The 19,467-nt window shown below is 34.2% G+C and overlaps 8 non-coding genes across 8 annotated transcripts; all 8 read right to left on the bottom strand.

Moving 5' to 3' along the window:
- Nucleotides 1–539: 539 nt before the first annotated feature.
- On the bottom strand, nt 540–610 carry TRNAG-GCC (transfer RNA glycine (anticodon GCC)). Its single transcript has one exon. It is a non-coding gene; the product is annotated as a tRNA-Gly (tRNA).
- Nucleotides 611–2,326: 1,716 nt separating this feature from the next.
- On the bottom strand, nt 2,327–2,397 carry TRNAG-GCC (transfer RNA glycine (anticodon GCC)). Its single transcript has one exon. It is a non-coding gene; the product is annotated as a tRNA-Gly (tRNA).
- Nucleotides 2,398–4,462: 2,065 nt separating this feature from the next.
- TRNAG-GCC (transfer RNA glycine (anticodon GCC)) lies at nt 4,463–4,533 on the bottom strand. Its single transcript has one exon. It is a non-coding gene; the product is annotated as a tRNA-Gly (tRNA).
- A 1,716-nt stretch (nt 4,534–6,249) lies between these two features.
- TRNAG-GCC (transfer RNA glycine (anticodon GCC)) lies at nt 6,250–6,320 on the bottom strand. The gene has a single exon. It is a non-coding gene; the product is annotated as a tRNA-Gly (tRNA).
- A 2,492-nt stretch (nt 6,321–8,812) lies between these two features.
- On the bottom strand, nt 8,813–8,883 carry TRNAG-GCC (transfer RNA glycine (anticodon GCC)). The gene has a single exon. It is a non-coding gene; the product is annotated as a tRNA-Gly (tRNA).
- Nucleotides 8,884–10,947: 2,064 nt separating this feature from the next.
- TRNAG-GCC (transfer RNA glycine (anticodon GCC)) lies at nt 10,948–11,018 on the bottom strand. Its single transcript has one exon. It is a non-coding gene; the product is annotated as a tRNA-Gly (tRNA).
- Nucleotides 11,019–13,083: 2,065 nt separating this feature from the next.
- Nucleotides 13,084–13,154, bottom strand: TRNAG-GCC (transfer RNA glycine (anticodon GCC)). Its single transcript has one exon. It is a non-coding gene; the product is annotated as a tRNA-Gly (tRNA).
- Nucleotides 13,155–18,027: 4,873 nt separating this feature from the next.
- On the bottom strand, nt 18,028–18,098 carry TRNAG-GCC (transfer RNA glycine (anticodon GCC)). The gene has a single exon. It is a non-coding gene; the product is annotated as a tRNA-Gly (tRNA).
- Nucleotides 18,099–19,467: the final 1,369 nt, after the last annotated feature.

Genomic DNA, 19,467 nt, shown 5'->3' with positions numbered 1-19,467 from the left:
GTCCGTTTGCATCCTAATGGTTTTACATGAGGAGGGAGGTCAACTAGTTTTCATATTTCAGTCCTCTCTAGGGCACCCAACTCGACTTGTTTGGTTTTGTTCGAAGTGTCACACTTATAGCCTCGGCATAAGACTTAGGTTCAGTTTGAACATTAATAGACAAGACAAAATGACAAAGAGATGAGGGGCATATAAGATAAAAACATTGAGACGAAATAATATAATTTAAAAAAACATCACATCAAAGTATAAAATTAAATCTATAGTAGATAGTGGGTAATGCTTAAATTAAATGTTCATAAACACTATATACAATGCATAATAATTAAAATGGTCGTGGTTTAAACAAGATAATTCAAAAACAAACAAAAAAAGAAAAATTTAATTCAAACTATGGTGAAAATAATATTATGCTTTTGAGACTGGTAAATGACAATTTAAAATTAAAATAGAGCTCAGGGAGTTTACACTTCATCCAAACGAAGGATGACTGGTGAGGTTACCAAATATCACTAATTTGTTCATCATAGCTCTACTTGTGCACCAGCCGGGAATCGAACCCGGGTCTGTACCGTGGCAGGGTACTATTCTACCACTAGACCACTGGTGCTTATTGGGAGCACTTGCAAAAGATACTACACATGTAACTATGCAAGTCTATACTATATAATATAACTAATCAATAGTATTTTATATTGCATATGAGTTATGTTGTTATTATTATTATCAACTTAATCAAATTTCACTTTACTCTTTCAAAACATGCAAGGTTTAATTTAGTCCCTGAAAAAAAGAACAACAACTTCGAGTCGTTGAGAAGAAAAAGTAAGTTACAGTTTTCAAAATCATGTTTAAGTTCTAGAACATTAAAACATTATAAGAATTTTGGAACCTATGATTTTCGCATGATAAACACATTAATAGACATAGCTTCATCTATGATGATGCGATGGATCGTAGAAATATACTTTTGCGTCTCTATCTATCTTTTTCCCTTTCATTCCTTGTCACGGCTCGTTCTTTAAGGTAATTAGAATGAGAAACTTTGTTGTAAATTAACTTTCACTCTTTCACTTGGATAGTTGAAGTGAATGTGCTCTATATTCTGCCTCATAATATGATATGTATACTGTAAGATGTTTATTTGTTCTCAAAGATATTAGATCTCTACAATGGAAGAAGAATTGTCCAAAACTTAATATTATAGAATAAATGTATCGATCCCATTCTACGGTTGTGAAACCAATGGGTTGTAGCGGTGACTTTCTAGGTAAAAACAGACAATTGCTTGGGCATTGTTTGAGATACTTGATTACTCGAGTTGCAACATGGAAGCGAATGAGACCAGTCTTGTAAAGAAACTTGATGGGTTATTGAACGATGTATGGGATGATAGGTTTTGTTTTGGTATTCTACAATAATGCGTCTATGTTTCTTTAATTTGTACAAATGTCTGGCAATAGAGCCTCACAGTCCCTCAGAAATTTTAGAGAGTTATCAGATGGTGTTGATACAGGTTTGGAGCCTAAAAAGAAGTTGTCACAAATGAGATCATGCAAGTATATTATTTGACAAATCTAAATTCCTTTGATAGAACGGGAGAATTCAAAGCCAAGAAAGTATTTAAGTTGACCTATTTTTTTGATCTTGAAGGATTCCTGGAGAACTACTTTGAGGGTGCTAAATTTAGAAAGTGAATTATCGGCTTGTATCGCATCATACCAATATACTATCAATAATGTGAATGACTAAGGCGAGATTCAGACGCGGCTTGGTGATATTGTGTTGGAACGTGGTTAGCTTCTCATATGTTTTCCTACACGCCTCTTTAAGGCCATATATGGATTTAATAAGCTCTCTCACTTTGTTAGGTCTAGACGAGATAGCCACATGGGTTATTTCCATATAAACAACTTCTTGAAGGTTTCCATCTATGAATGTACTTTTTATATCAAGTTTATGTATATTCCAATTGTGCTTTGAGAGTTAGTGTGACTACTAGAATCACACTGGTCATTTTGGATGGAGGGGAGTATGTATCATAGAAATCTAGTCCCTATATTATGTTATACACTTTTGCCACAATATGGCCTTAAATTGTTCAATATACCATCTCTGTCATGCCTGCTTTTTTATGTCCGTTTGCATCCTAATGGTTTTACATGAGGAGGGAGGTCAACTAGTTTTCATATTCCAGTCCTCTCTAGGGCACCCAACTCGACTTGTTTGGTTTTGTTCGGAGCTCAGGAATTTACACTTCATCCAAACGAAGGATGACTGTTGAGGTTACCAAACATCACTAATTTGTTCATCATAGCTCTACTTGTGCACCAGCCGGGAATCGAACCCGGGTCTGTACCGTGGCAGGGTACTATTCTACCACTAGACCACTGGTGCTTATTGGGAGCACTTGCAAAAGATACTACACATGTAACTATGCAAGTCTATACTATATAATATAACTAATCAATAGTATTTTATATTGCATATGAGTTATGTTGTTATTATTATTATCAACATAATCAAATTTCACTTTACTCTTTCAAAACATGCAAGGTTTAATTTAGTCCCTGAAAAAAAGAACAACAACTTCGAGTCGTTGAGAAGAAAAAGTAAGTTACAGTTTTCAAAATCATGTTTAAATTCTAGAACATTAAAACATTATAAGAATTTTGGAACCTATGATTTTCGCATGATAAACACATTAATAGACATAGCTTCATCTATGATGATGCGATGGATCGTAGAAATATACTTTTGCGTCTCTATCTATCTTTTTCCCTTTCATTCCTTGTCACGACTCGTTCTTTAAGGTAATTAGAATGAGAAACTTTATTGTAAATTAACTTTCACTCTTTCACTTGGATAGTTGAAGTGAATGTGCTCTATATTCTGCCTCATAATATGATATGTATACTGTAAGATGTTTATTTGTTCTCAAAGATATTAGATCTCTACAATGGAAGAAGAATTGTCCAAAACTTAATATTATAGAATAAATGTATCGATCCCATTCTACGGTTGTGAAACCAATGGGTTGTAGCGGTGACTTTCTAGGTAAAAACAGACAATTGCTTGGGCATTGTTTGAGATACTTGATTACTCGAGTTGCAACATGGAAGTGAATGAGACCAGTCTTGTAAAGAAACTTGATGGGTTATTGAACGATGTATGGGATGATAGGTTTTGTTTTGGTATTCTACAATAATGCGTCTATGTTTCTTTAATTTGTACAAATGTCTGGCAATAGAGCCTCACAGTCCCGCAGAAATTTTAGAGAGTTATCAGATGGTGTTGATACAGGTTTGGAGCCTAGAAAGAAGTTGTCACAAATGAGATCATGCAAGTATATTATTTGACAAATCTAAATTCCTTTGATAGAACGATAGAATTCAAAGCCAAGAAAGTATTTAAGTTGACCCATTTTTTTGATCTTGAAGGATTCCTGGAGAACTACTTTGAGGGTGCTAAATTTAGAAAGTGAATTATCGGCTTGTATCGCATCATACCAATATACTATCAATAATGTGAATGACTAAGGCGAGATTCAGACGCGGCTTGGTGATATTGTGTTGGAACGTGGTTAACTTCTCATATGTTTTCCTACACGCCTCTTTAAGGCCATATATGGATTTAATAAGCTCTCTCACTTTGTTAGGTCTAGACGAGATAGCCACATGGGTTATTTCCATATAAACAACTTCTTGAAGGTTTCCATCTATGAATGTACTTTTTACATCAAGTTTATGTATATTCCAATTGTGCTTTGAGAGTTAGTGTGACTACTAGAATCACACTGGTCATTTTGGATGGAGGGGAGTATGTATCATAGAAATCTAGTCCCTATATTATGTTATACACTTTTGCCACAATATGGCCTTAAATTGTTCAATATACCATCTCTGTCATGCCTGCTTTTTTATGTCCGTTTGCATCCTAATGGTTTTACATGAGGAGGGAGGTCAACTAGTTTTCATATTTCAGTCCTCTCTAGGGCACCCAACTCGACTTGTTTGGTTTTGTTCGAAGTGTCACACTTATAGCCTCGGCATAAGACTTAGGTTCAGTTTGAACATTAATAGACAAGACAAAATGACAAAGAGATGAGGGGCATATAAGATAAAAACATTGAGACGAAATAATATAATTTAAAAAAACATCACATCAAAGTATAAAATTAAATCTATAGTAGATAGTGGGTAATGCTTAAATTAAATGTTCATAAACACTATATACAATGCATAATAATTAAAATGGTCGTGGTTTAAACAAGATAATTCAAAAACAAACAAAAAAAGAAAAATTTAATTCAAACTATGGTGAAAATAATATTATGCTTTTGAGACTGGTAAATGACAATTTAAAATTAAAATAGAGCTCAGGGAGTTTACACTTCATCCAAACGAAGGATGACTGGTGAGGTTACCAAATATCACTAATTTGTTCATCATAGCTCTACTTGTGCACCAGCCGGGAATCGAACCCGGGTCTGTACCGTGGCAGGGTACTATTCTACCACTAGACCACTGGTGCTTATTGGGAGCACTTGCAAAAGATACTACACATGTAACTATGCAAGTCTATACTATATAATATAACTAATCAATAGTATTTTATATTGCATATGAGTTATGTTGTTATTATTATTATCAACTTAATCAAATTTCACTTTACTCTTTCAAAACATGCAAGGTTTAATTTAGTCCCTGAAAAAAAGAACAACAACTTCGAGTCGTTGAGAAGAAAAAGTAAGTTACAGTTTTCAAAATCATGTTTAAGTTCTAGAACATTAAAACATTATAAGAATTTTGGAACCTATGATTTTCGCATGATAAACACATTAATAGACATAGCTTCATCTATGATGATGCGATGGATCGTAGAAATATACTTTTGCGTCTCTATCTATCTTTTTCCCTTTCATTCCTTGTCACGGCTCGTTCTTTAAGGTAATTAGAATGAGAAACTTTGTTGTAAATTAACTTTCACTCTTTCACTTGGATAGTTGAAGTGAATGTGCTCTATATTCTGCCTCATAATATGATATGTATACTGTAAGATGTTTATTTGTTCTCAAAGATATTAGATCTCTACAATGGAAGAAGAATTGTCCAAAACTTAATATTATAGAATAAATGTATCGATCCCATTCTACGGTTGTGAAACCAATGGGTTGTAGCGGTGACTTTCTAGGTAAAAACAGACAATTGCTTGGGCATTGTTTGAGATACTTGATTACTCGAGTTGCAACATGGAAGCGAATGAGACCAGTCTTGTAAAGAAACTTGATGGGTTATTGAACGATGTATGGGATGATAGGTTTTGTTTTGGTATTCTACAATAATGCGTCTATGTTTCTTTAATTTGTACAAATGTCTGGCAATAGAGCCTCACAGTCCCTCAGAAATTTTAGAGAGTTATCAGATGGTGTTGATACAGGTTTGGAGCCTAAAAAGAAGTTGTCACAAATGAGATCATGCAAGTATATTATTTGACAAATCTAAATTCCTTTGATAGAACGGGAGAATTCAAAGCCAAGAAAGTATTTAAGTTGACCTATTTTTTTGATCTTGAAGGATTCCTGGAGAACTACTTTGAGGGTGCTAAATTTAGAAAGTGAATTATCGGCTTGTATCGCATCATACCAATATACTATCAATAATGTGAATGACTAAGGCGAGATTCAGACGCGGCTTGGTGATATTGTGTTGGAACGTGGTTAGCTTCTCATATGTTTTCCTACACGCCTCTTTAAGGCCATATATGGATTTAATAAGCTCTCTCACTTTGTTAGGTCTAGACGAGATAGCCACATGGGTTATTTCCATATAAACAACTTCTTGAAGGTTTCCATCTATGAATGTACTTTTTATATCAAGTTTATGTATATTCCAATTGTGCTTTGAGAGTTAGTGTGACTACTAGAATCACACTGGTCATTTTGGATGGAGGGGAGTATGTATCATAGAAATCTAGTCCCTATATTATGTTATACACTTTTGCCACAATATGGCCTTAAATTGTTCAATATACCATCTCTGTCATGCCTGCTTTTTTATGTCCGTTTGCATCCTAATGGTTTTACATGAGGAGGGAGGTCAACTAGTTTTCATATTCCAGTCCTCTCTAGGGCACCCAACTCGACTTGTTTGGTTTTGTTCGGAGCTCAGGAATTTACACTTCATCCAAACGAAGGATGACTGTTGAGGTTACCAAACATCACTAATTTGTTCATCATAGCTCTACTTGTGCACCAGCCGGGAATCGAACCCGGGTCTGTACCGTGGCAGGGTACTATTCTACCACTAGACCACTGGTGCTTATTGGGAGCACTTGCAAAAGATACTACACATGTAACTATGCAAGTCTATACTATATAATATAACTAATCAATAGTATTTTATATTGCATATGAGTTATGTTGTTATTATTATTATCAACATAATCAAATTTCACTTTACTCTTTCAAAACATGCAAGGTTTAATTTAGTCCCTGAAAAAAAGAACAACAACTTCGAGTCGTTGAGAAGAAAAAGTAAGTTACAGTTTTCAAAATCATGTTTAAATTCTAGAACATTAAAACATTATAAGAATTTTGGAACCTATGATTTTCGCATGATAAACACATTAATAGACATAGCTTCATCTATGATGATGCGATGGATCGTAGAAATATACTTTTGCGTCTCTATCTATCTTTTTCCCTTTCATTCCTTGTCACGACTCGTTCTTTAAGGTAATTAGAATGAGAAACTTTATTGTAAATTAACTTTCACTCTTTCACTTGGATAGTTGAAGTGAATGTGCTCTATATTCTGCCTCATAATATGATATGTATACTGTAAGATGTTTATTTGTTCTCAAAGATATTAGATCTCTACAATGGAAGAAGAATTGTCCAAAACTTAATATTATAGAATAAATGTATCGATCCCATTCTACGGTTGTGAAACCAATGGGTTGTAGCGGTGACTTTCTAGGTAAAAACAGACAATTGCTTGGGCATTGTTTGAGATACTTGATTACTCGAGTTGCAACATGGAAGTGAATGAGACCAGTCTTGTAAAGAAACTTGATGGGTTATTGAACGATGTATGGGATGATAGGTTTTGTTTTGGTATTCTACAATAATGCGTCTATGTTTCTTTAATTTGTACAAATGTCTGGCAATAGAGCCTCACAGTCCCGCAGAAATTTTAGAGAGTTATCAGATGGTGTTGATACAGGTTTGGAGCCTAGAAAGAAGTTGTCACAAATGAGATCATGCAAGTATATTATTTGACAAATCTAAATTCCTTTGATAGAACGATAGAATTCAAAGCCAAGAAAGTATTTAAGTTGACCCATTTTTTTGATCTTGAAGGATTCCTGGAGAACTACTTTGAGGGTGCTAAATTTAGAAAGTGAATTATCGGCTTGTATCGCATCATACCAATATACTATCAATAATGTGAATGACTAAGGCGAGATTCAGACGCGGCTTGGTGATATTGTGTTGGAACGTGGTTAACTTCTCATATGTTTTCCTACACGCCTCTTTAAGGCCATATATGGATTTAATAAGCTCTCTCACTTTGTTAGGTCTAGACGAGATAGCCACATGGGTTATTTCCATATAAACAACTTCTTGAAGGTTTCCATCTATGAATGTACTTTTTACATCAAGTTTATGTATATTCCAATTGTGCTTTGAGAGTTAGTGTGACTACTAGAATCACACTGGTCATTTTGGATGGAGGGGAGTATGTATCATAGAAATCTAGTCCCTATATTATGTTATACACTTTTGCCACAATATGGCCTTAAATTGTTCAATATACCATCTCTGTCATGCCTGCTTTTTTATGTCTGTTTGCATCCTAATGGTTTTACATGAGGAGGGAGGTCAACTAGTTTTCATATTCCAGTCCTCTCTAGGGCACCCAACTCGACTTGTTTGGTTTTGTTCGAAGTGTCACACTTATAGCCTCGGCATAAGACTTAGGTTCAGTTTGAACATTATTAGACAAGACAAAATGACAAAGAGATGAGGGGCATATAAGATAAAAACATTGAGACGAGATAATATAATTTAAAAAAACATCACATCGAAGTATAAAATTAAATCTATAGTAGATAGTGGGTAATGCTTAAATTAAATGTTCATAAACCCTATATACAATGCATAATAATTAAAGTGGCCGTGGTTTAAACAAACTAATTCAAAAACAAACAAAAAAAGAAAAATTTAATTCAAACTATGGTGAAAATAATATTATGCTTTTGAGACTGGTAAATGACTATTTAAAATTAAAATAGAGCTCAGGGAGTTTACACTTCATCCAAACGAAGGATGACTGGTGAGGTTACCAAACATCACTAATTTGTTCAACATAGCTCTATATTATGTTATACACTTTTGCCACAATATGGCCTTAAATTGTTCAATATACCATCTCTGTCATGTCTGCTTTTTTATGTCCTTTTGCATCCTAATGGTTTTACATGAGGAGGGAGGTCAACTAGTTTTCATATTCCAGTCCTCTCTAGGGCACCCAACTCGACTTGTTTGGTTTTGTTCGAAGTGTCACACTTATAGCCTCGGCATAAGACTTTTAATTAAAGTGGCCGTGGTTTAAACAAACTAATTCAAAAACAAACAAAAAAAGAAAAATTTAATTCAAACTATGGTGAAAATAATATTATGCTTTTGAGACTGGTAAATGATAATTTAAAATTAAAATAGAGCTCAGGGAGTTTACACTTCATCCAAACAAAGGATGACTGTTGAGGTTACCAAACATCACTAATTTGTTCATCATAGCTCTACTTGTGCACCAGCCGGGAATCGAACCCGGGTCTTTACCGTGGCAGGGTACTATTCTACCACTAGACCACTGGTGCTTATTGAAGCACTTGCAAAAGATACTACACATGTAACTATGCAAGTCTATACTATATAATATACCTAATCAATAGTATTTTATATTGCATATGAGTTATGTTGTTATTATTATTATCAACATAATCAAATTTCACTTTACTCTTTCAAAACATGCAAGGTTTAATTTAGTCCCTGAAAAAAAGAACAACAACTTCGAGTCGTTGAGAAGAAAAAGTAAGTTACAGTTTTCAAAATCATGTTTAAATTCTAGAACATTAAAACATTATAAGAATTTTGGAACCTATGATTTTCGCATGATAAACACATTAATAGACATAGCTTCATCTATGATGATGCGATGGATCGTAGAAATATACTTTTGTGTCTCTATCTATCTTTTTCCCTTTCATTCCTTGTCACGACTCGTTCTTTAAGGTAATTAGAATGAGAAACTTTATTGTAAATTAACTTTCACTCTTTCACTTGGATAGTTGAAGTGAATGTGCTCTATATTCTGCCTCATAATATGATATGTATACTGTAAGATGTTTATTTGTTCTCAAAGATATTAGATCTCTACAATGGAAGAAGAATTGTCCAAAACTTAATATTATAGAATAAATGTATCGATCCCATTCTACGGTTGTGAAATCAATGGGTTGTAGCGGTGACTTTCTAGGTAAAAACAGACAATTGCTTGGGCATTGTTTGAGATACTTGATTACTCGAGTTGCAACATGGAAGTGAATGAGACCAGTCTTGTAAAGAAACTTGATGGGTTATTGAACGATGTATGGGATGATAGGTTTTGTTTTGGTATTCTACAATAATGCGTCTATGTTTCTTTAATTTGTACAAATGTCTGGCAATAGAGCCTCACAGTCCCGCAGAAATTTTAGAGAGTTATCAGATGGTGTTGATACAGGTTTGGAGCCTAGAAAGAAGTTGTCACAAATGAGATCATGCAAGTATATTATTTGACAAATCTAAATTCCTTTGATAGAACGGGAGAATTCAAAGCCAAGAAAGTATTTAAGTTGACCTATTTTTTTGATCTTGAAGGATTCCTGGAGAACTACTTTGAGGGTGCTAAATTTAGAAAGTGAATTATCGGCTTGTATCGCATCATACCAATATACTATCAATAATGTGAATGACTAAGGCGAGATTCAGACGCGGCTTGGTGATATTGTGTTGGAACGTGGTTAGCTTCTCATATGTTTTCCTACACGCCTCTTTAAGGCCATATATGGATTTAATAAGCTCTCTCACTTTGTTAGGTCTAGACGAGATAGCCACATGGGTTATTTCCATATAAACAACTTCTTGAAGGTTTCCATCTATGAATGTACTTTTTACATCAAGTTTATGTATATTCCAATTGTGCTTTGAGAGTTAGTGTGACTACTAGAATCACACTGGTCATTTTGGATGGAGGGGAGTATGTATCATAGAAATCTAGTCCCTATATTATGTTATACACTTTTGCCACAATATGGCCTTAAATTGTTCAATATACCATCTCTGTCATGCCTGCTTTTTTATGTCCGTTTGCATCCTAATGGTTTTACATGAGGAGGGAGGTCAACTAGTTTTCATATTCCAGTCCTCTCTAGGGCACCCAACTCGACTTGTTTGGTTTTGTTCGAAGTGTCACACTTATAGCCTCGGCATAAGACTTAGGTTCAGTTTGAACATTAATAGACAAGACAAAATGACAAAGAGATGAGGGGCATATAAGATAAAAACATTGAGACGAGATAATATAATTTAAAAAAACATCACATCGAAGTATAAAATTAAATCTATAGTAGATAGTGGGTAATGCTTAAATTAAATGTTCATAAACCCTATATACAATGCATAATAATTAAAGTGGTCGTGGTTTAAACAAACTAATTCAAAAACAAACCAAAAAAGAAAAATTTAATTCAAACTATGGTGAAAATAATATTATGCTTTTGAGACTGGTAAATGACAATTTAAAATTAAAATAGAGCTCAGGGAGTTTACACTTCATCCAAACGAAGGATGACTGGTGAGGTTACCAAACATCACTAATTTGTTCATCATAGCTCTACTTGTGCACCAGCCAGGAATCGAACCCGGGTCTATACCGTGGCAGGGTACTATTCTACCACTAGACCACTGGTGCTTATTGGGAGCACTTGCAAAAGATACTACACATGTAACTATGCAAGTCTATACTATATAATATAACTAATCAATAGTATTTTATATTGCATATGAGTTATGTTGTTATTATTATTATCAACATAATCAAATTTCACTTTACTCTTTCAAAACATGCAAGGTTTAATTTAGTCCCTGAAAAAAAGAACAACAACTTCGAGTCGTTGAGAAGAAAAAGTAAGTTACAGTTTTCAAAATCATGTTTAAATTCTAGAACATTAAAACATTATAAGAATTTTGGAACCTATGATTTTCGCATGATAAACACATTAATAGACATAGCTTCATCTATGATGATGCGATGGATCGTAGAAATATACTTTTGCGTCTCTATCTATCTTTTTCCCTTTCATTCCTTGTCACGACTCGTTCTTTAAGGTAATTAGAATGAGAAACTTTATTGTAAATTAACTTTCACTCTTTCACTTGGATAGTTGAAGTGAATGTGCTCTATATTCTGCCTCATAATATGATATGTATACTGTAAGATGTTTATTTGTTCTCAAAGATATTAGATCTCTACAATGGAAGAAGAATTGTCCAAAACTTAATATTATAGAATAAATGTATCGATCCCATTCTACGGTTGTGAAATCAATGGGTTGTAGCGGTGACTTTCTAGGTAAAAACAGACAATTGCTTGGGCATTGTTTGAGATACTTGATTACTCGAGTTGCAACATGGAAGTGAATGAGACCAGTCTTGTAAAGAAACTTGATGGGTTATTGAACGATGTATGGGATGATAGGTTTTGTTTTGGTATTCTACAATAATGCGTCTATGTTTCTTTAATTTGTACAAATGTCTGGCAATAGAGCCTCACAGTCCCGCAGAAATTTTAGAGAGTTATCAGATGGTGTTGATACAGGTTTGGAGCCTAGAAAGAAGTTGTCACAAATGAGATCATGCAAGTATATTATTTGACAAATCTAAATTCCTTTGATAGAACGGGAGAATTCAAAGCCAAGAAAGTATTTAAGTTGACCTATTTTTTTGATCTTGAAGGATTCCTGGAGAACTACTTTGAGGGTGCTAAATTTAGAAAGTGAATTATCGGCTTGTATCGCATCATACCAATATACTATCAATAATGTGAATGACTAAGGCGAGATTCAAACGCGGCTTGGTGATATTGTGTTGGAACGTGGTTAGCTTCTCATATGTTTTCCTACACGCCTCTTTAAGGCCATATATGGATTTAATAAGCTCTCTCACTTTGTTAGGTCTAGACGAGATAGCCACATGGGTTATTTCCATATAAACAACTTCTTGAAGGTTTCCATCTATGAATGTACTTTTTACATCAAGTTTATGTATATTCCAATTGTGCTTTGAGAGTTAGTGTGACTACTAGAATCACACTGGTCATTTTGGATGGAGGGGAGTATGTATCATAGAAATCTAGTCCCTATATTATGTTATACACTTTTGCCACAATATGGCCTTAAATTGTTCAATATACCATCTCTGTCATGCCTGCTTTTTTATGTCCGTTTGCATCCTAATGGTTTTACATGAGGAGGGAGGTCAACTAGTTTTCATATTCCAGTCCTCTCTAAGGCACCCAACTCGACTTGTTTGGTTTTGTTCGAAGTGTCACACTTATAGCCTCGGCATAAGACTTAGGTTCAGTTTGAACATTAATAGACAAGACAAAATGACAAAGAGATGAGGGGCATATAAGATAAAAACATTGAGACGAGATAATATAATTTAAAAAAACATCACATCGAAGTATAAAATTAAATCTATAGTAGATAGTGGGTAATGCTTAAATTAAATGTTCATAAACCCTATATACAATGCATAATAATTAAAGTGGTCGTGGTTTAAACAAACTAATTCAAAAACAAACAAAAAAAGAAAAATTTAATTCAAACTATAGTGAAAATAATATTATGCTTTTGAGACTGGTAAATGACAATTTAAAATTAAAATAGAGCTCAGGGAGTTTACACTTCATCCAAACGAAGGATGACTGGTGAGGTTACCAAACATCACTAATTTGTTCATCATAGCTCTACTTGTGCACCAGCCAGGAATCGAACCCGGGTCTGTACCGTGGCAGGGTACTATTCTACCACTAGACCACTGGTGCTTATTGGGAGCACTTGCAAAAGATACTACACATGTAACTATGCAAGTCTATACTATATAATATAACTAATCAATAGTATTTTATATTGCATATGAGTTATGTTGTTATTATTATTATCAACATAATCAAATTTCACTTTACTCTTTCAAAACATGCAAGGTTTAATTTAGTCCCTGAAAAAAAGAACAACAACTTCGAGTCGTTGAGAAGAAAAAGTAAGTTACAGTTTTCAAAATCATGTTTAAATTCTAGAACATTAAAACATTATAAGAATTTTGGAACCTATGATTTTCGCATGATAAACACATTAATAGACATAGCTTCATCTATGATGATGCGATGGATCGTAGAAATATACTTTTGCGTCTCTATCTATCTTTTTCCCTTTCATTCCTTGTCACGACTCGTTCTTTAAGGTAATTAGAATGAGAAACTTTATTGTAAATTAACTTTCACTCTTTCACTTGGATAGTTGAAGTGAATGTGCTCTATATTCTGCCTCATAATATGATATGTATACTGTAAGATGTTTATTTGTTCTCAAAGATATTAGATCTCTAAAATGGAAGAAGAATTGTCCAAAACTTAATATTATAGAATAAATGTATCGATCCCATTCTACGGTTGTGAAATCAATGGGTTGTAGCGGTGACTTTCTAGGTAAAAACAAACAATTGCTTGGGCATTGTTTGAGATACTTGATTACTCGAGTTGCAACATGGAAGTGAATGAGACCAGTCTTGTAAAGAAACTTGATGGGTTATTGAACGATGTATGGGATGATAGGTTTTGTTTTGGTATTCTACAATAATGCGTCTATGTTTCTTTAATTTGTACAAATGTCTGGCAATAGAGCCTCACAGTCCCGCAGAAATTTTAGAGAGTTATCAGATGGTGTTGATACAGGTTTGGAGCCTAGAAAGAAGTTGTCACAAATGAGATCATGCTAGTATATTATTTGACAAATCTAAATTCCTTTGATAGAACGGGAGAATTCAAAGCCAAGAAAGTATTTAAGTTGACCTATTTTTTTGATCTTGAAGGATTCCTGGAGAACTACTTTGAGGGTGCTAAATTTAGAAAGTGAATTATCGGCTTGTATCGCATCATACCAATATACTATCAATAATGTGAATGACTAAGGCGAGATTCAGACGCGGCTTGGTGATATTGTGTTGGAACGTGGTTAGCTTCTCATATGTTTTCCTACACGCCTCTTTAAGGCCATATATGGATTTAATAAGCTCTCTCACTTTGTTAGGTCTAGACGAGATAGCCACATGGGTTATTTCCATATAAACAACTTCTTGAAGGTTTCCATCTATGAATGTACTTTTTACATCAAGTTTATGTATATTCCAATTGTGCTTTGAGAGTTAGTGTGACTACTAGAATCACACTGGTCATTTTGGATGGAGAGGAGTATGTATCATAGAAATCTAGTCCCTATATTATGTTATACACTTTTGCCACAATATGGCCTTAAATTGTTCAATATACCATCACTGTCATGCCTGCTTTTTCATGTCCGTTTGCATCCTAATGGTTTTACATGAGGAGGGAGGTCAACTAGTTTTCATATTCCAGTCCTCTCTAGGGCACCCAACTCGACTTGTTTGGTTTTGTTCGAAGTGTCACACTTATAGCCTCGGCATAAGACTTAGGTTCAGTTTGAACATTAATAGACAAGACAAAATGACAAAAAGATGAGGGGCATATAAGATAAAAACATTAATAGACATTTTGCATGGAGGGGAGTATGTATCATAGAAATCTAGTCCCTATATTATGTTATACACTTTTGCCACAATATGGCCTTAAATTGTTCAATATACCATCTCTGTCATGCCTGCTTTTTTATGTCCGTTTGCATCCTAATGGTTTTACATGAGGAGGGAGGTCAACTAGTTTTCATATTCCAGTCCTCTCTAGGGCACCCAACTCGACTTGTTTGGTTTTGTTCGAAGTGTCACACTTATAGCCTCGGCATAAGACTTAGGTTCAGTTTGAACATTAATAGACAAGACAAAATGACAAAGAGATGAGGGGCATATAAGATAAAAACATTGATACGAGATAATATAATTTAAAAAAAACATCACATCGAAGTATAAAATTAAATCTATAGTAGATAGTGGGTAATGCTTAAATTAAATGTTCATAAACCCTATATACAATGCATAATAATTAAAATGGCCGTGGTTTAAACAAACTAATTCAAAAACAAACAAAAAAAGAAAAATTTAATTCAAACTATGGTGAAAATAATATTATGCTTTTGAGACTGGTAAATGACAATTTAAAATTAAAATAGAGCTCAGGGAGTTTACACTTCATCCAAACGAAGGATGACTGGTGAGGTTACCAAACATCACTAATTTGTTCATCATAGCTCTACTTTTGCACCAGCCGGGAATCGAACCCGGGTCTGTACAGTGGCAGGGTACTATTCTACCAGTAGACCACTGGTGCTTATTGGGAGCACTTGCAAAAGATACTACACATGTAACTATGCAAGTCTATATTATATAATATAACTAATCAATAGTATTTTATATTGCATATGAGTTATGTTGTTATTATTATTATCAACATAATTAAATTTCACTTTACTCTTTAAAAACATGCAAGGTTTAATTTAGTCCCTGAAAAAAAGAACAACAACTTCGAGTCGTTGAGAAGAAAAAGTAAGTTACAGTTTTCAAAATCATGTTTAAATTCTAGAACATTAAAACATTATAAGAATTTTGGAACCTATGATTTTCGCATGATAAACACATTAATAGACATAGCTTCATCTATGATGATGCGATGGATCGTAGAAATATACTTTTGCGTCTCTATCTATCTTTTTCCCTTTCATTCCTTGTCACGACTCGTTCTTTAAGGTAATTAGAATGAGAAACTTTATTGTAAATTAACTTTCACTCTTTCACTTGGATAGTTGAAGTGAATGTGCTCTATATTCTGCCTCATAATATGATATGTATACTGTAAGATGTTTATTTGTTCTCAAAGATATTAGATCTCTACAATGGAAGAAGAATTGTCCAAAACTTAATATTATAGAATAAATGTATCGATCCCATTCTACGGTTGTGAAATCAATGGGTTGTAGCGGTGACTTTCTAGGTAAAAACAGACAATTGCTTGGGCATTGTTTGAGATACTTGATTACTCGAGTTGCAACATGGAAGTGAATGAGACCAGTCTTGTAAAGAAACTTGATGGGTTATTGAACGATGTATGGGATGATAGGTTTTGTTTTGGTATTCTACAATAATGCGTCTATGTTTCTTTAATTTGTACAAATGTCTGGCAATAGAGCCTCACAGTCCCGCAGAAATTTTAGAGAGTTATCAGATGGTGTTGATACAGGTTTGGAGCCTAGAAAGAAGTTGTCACAAATGAGATCATGCAAGTATATTATTTGACAAATCTAAATTCCTTTGATAGAACGGGAGAATTCAAAGCCAAGAAAGTATTTAAGTTGACCTATTTTTTTGATCTTGAAGGATTCATGGAGAACTACTTTGAGGGTGCTAAATTTAGAAAGTGAATTATCGGCTTGTATCGCATCATACCAATATACTATCAATAATGTGAATGACTAAGGCGAGATTCAGACGCGGCTTGGTGATATTGTGTTGGAACGTGGTTAGCTTCTCATATGTTTTCCTACACGCCTCTTTAAGGCCATATATGGATTTAATAAGCTCTCTCACTTTGTTAGGTCTAGACGAGATAGCCACATGGGTTATTTCCATATAAACAACTTCTTGAAGGTTTCCATCTATGAATGTACTTTTTACATCAAGTTTATGTATATTCCAATTGTGCTTTGAGAGTTAGTGTGACTACTAGAATCACACTGGTCATTTTGGATGGAGGGGAGTATGTATCATAGAAATCTAGTCCCTATATTATGTTATACACTTTTGCCACAATATGGCCTTAAATTGTTCAATATACCATCACTGTCATGCCTGCTTTTTCATGTCCGTTTGCATCCTAATGGTTTTACATGAGGAGGGAGGTCAACTAGTTTTCATATTCCAGTCCTCTCTAGGGCACCCAACTCGACTTGTTTGGTTTTGTTCGAAGTGTCACACTTATAGCCTCGGCATAAGACTTAGGTTCAGTTTGAACATTAATAGACAAGACAAAATGACAAAAAGATGAGGGGCATATAAGATAAAAACATTAATAGACATTTTGGATGGAGGGGAGTATGTATCATAGAAATCTAGTCCCTATATTATGTTATACACTTTTGCCACAATATGGCCTTAAATTGTTCAATATACCATCTCTGTCATGCCTGCTTTTTTATGTCCGTTTGCATCCTAATGGTTTTACATGAGGAGGGAGGTCAACTAGTTTTCATATTCCAGTCCTCTCTAGGGCACCCAACTCGACTTGTTTGGTTTTGTTCGAAGTGTCACACTTATAGCCTCGGCATAAGACTTAGGTTCAGTTTGAACATTAATAGACAAGACAAAATGACAAAGAGATGAGGGGCATATAAGATAAAAACATTGATACGAGATAATATAATTTAAAAAAAACATCACATCGAAGTATAAAATTAAATCTATAGTAGATAGTGGGTAATGCTTAAATTAAATGTTCATAAACCCTATATACAATGCATAATAATTAAAATGGCCGTGGTTTAAACAAACTAATTCAAAAACAAACAAAAAAAGAAAAATTTAATTCAAACTATGGTGAAAATAATATTATGCTTTTGAGACTGGTAAATGACAATTTAAAATTAAAATAGAGCTCAGGGAGTTTACACTTCATCCAAACGAAGGATGACTGGTGAGGTTACCAAACATCACTAATTTGTTCATCATAGCTCTACTTGTGCACCAGCCGGGAATCGAACCCGGGTCTGTACCGTGGCAGGGTACTATTCTACCACTAGACCACTGGTACTTATTGGGAGCACTTGCAAAAGATACTACACATGTAACTATGCAAGTCTATATTATATAATATAACTAATCAATAGTATTTTATATTGCATATGAGTTATGTTGTTATTATTATTATCAACATAATTAAATTTCACTTTACTCTTTAAAAACATGCAAGGTTTAATTTAGTCCCTGAAAAAAAGAACAACAACTTCGAGTCGTTGAGAAGAAAAAGTAAGTTACAGTTTTCAAAATCATGTTTAAATTCTAGAACATTAAAACATTATAAGAATTTTGGAACCTATGATTTTCGCATGATAAACACATTAATAGACATAGCTTCATCTATGATGATGCGATGTGTAACACCCTTCTAAAATACCCCAAAAATTAATTAAAATAATAAACATATAATCAGAGTAATAGTGCACCAAGGGTGTCACACAAACATTCCACACCATTTAAACAATATAACAATCATGCTCTTTTATTTAATTTAAATATAAAGTATTTGCACAATTACGCAGCGGATAGAGATCAACTCAATCATGCAAAACATGTAACATCACATGTAATTTAGTTCAACCACAACGACAATAGTAATCAAAGTGTTCCCGCCCGATGTTACATCTATCAGAGCATGACCCACTAGGGAGACTACACTAGACTCCAAGCATTTGCTTCTACTCAACTCATTTCTCGTTACCTGAAAAATAGTTGTAAGGGTGAGTTCCTCAATCAATATAATAAGCATTATAAAACAACATGTAATGCCAAGTAATTAACACATCAATCACCCTAATTGCAATACACATTCAGTAATAGCTCATTGGCTTAAACATCATACTCAACATCAATATACAATACCAGTATAATCTCAAATCATACTTAACAACAACACAACACACGTATAATATTGGAACACATCCATTCATATTATACGCCATACATATTTTTATGCAATGAGACTCTACACATGCGGTACCGACTATTCTCGAACATATAGTTCAAGCTCACCGATCCCTCCAGATACGGCTACTAAGCTCACTAGTCCCACTCATTTGAGACCTAGTGACTCACTCACTAATTCCTCACCATGGGAATTAGCTACAGCCCCGAAGGCTAGACTATGCACACTAATCATCTAGTATGCAAACATCAACAACAACCCACAATGGTTCACTCACTAATTCCTCACTATGGGAATTAGCTACAGCCCCGAAGGCTATGCCATGCATGCTAATCATCTAGCAATGCAACATCAACAATAATTCAAGAATAAACATATGCTCACACTCTGAGCCATACAACAGTCCATTCACACATACATGCATAATATATACATTCACAGCATCATGTACATCATTATACATCATCAATCTTTCATC

The sequence above is a fragment of the Lathyrus oleraceus genome, unplaced genomic scaffold, assembly GCF_024323335.1.
Source record: "Lathyrus oleraceus cultivar Zhongwan6 unplaced genomic scaffold, CAAS_Psat_ZW6_1.0 chrUn0038, whole genome shotgun sequence".
NCBI lineage: Eukaryota > Viridiplantae > Streptophyta > Magnoliopsida > Fabales > Fabaceae > Lathyrus > Lathyrus oleraceus.
Note: the sequence above shows the minus strand (reverse complement) of the source record. Positions and strands in the feature narration are given on the sequence as shown.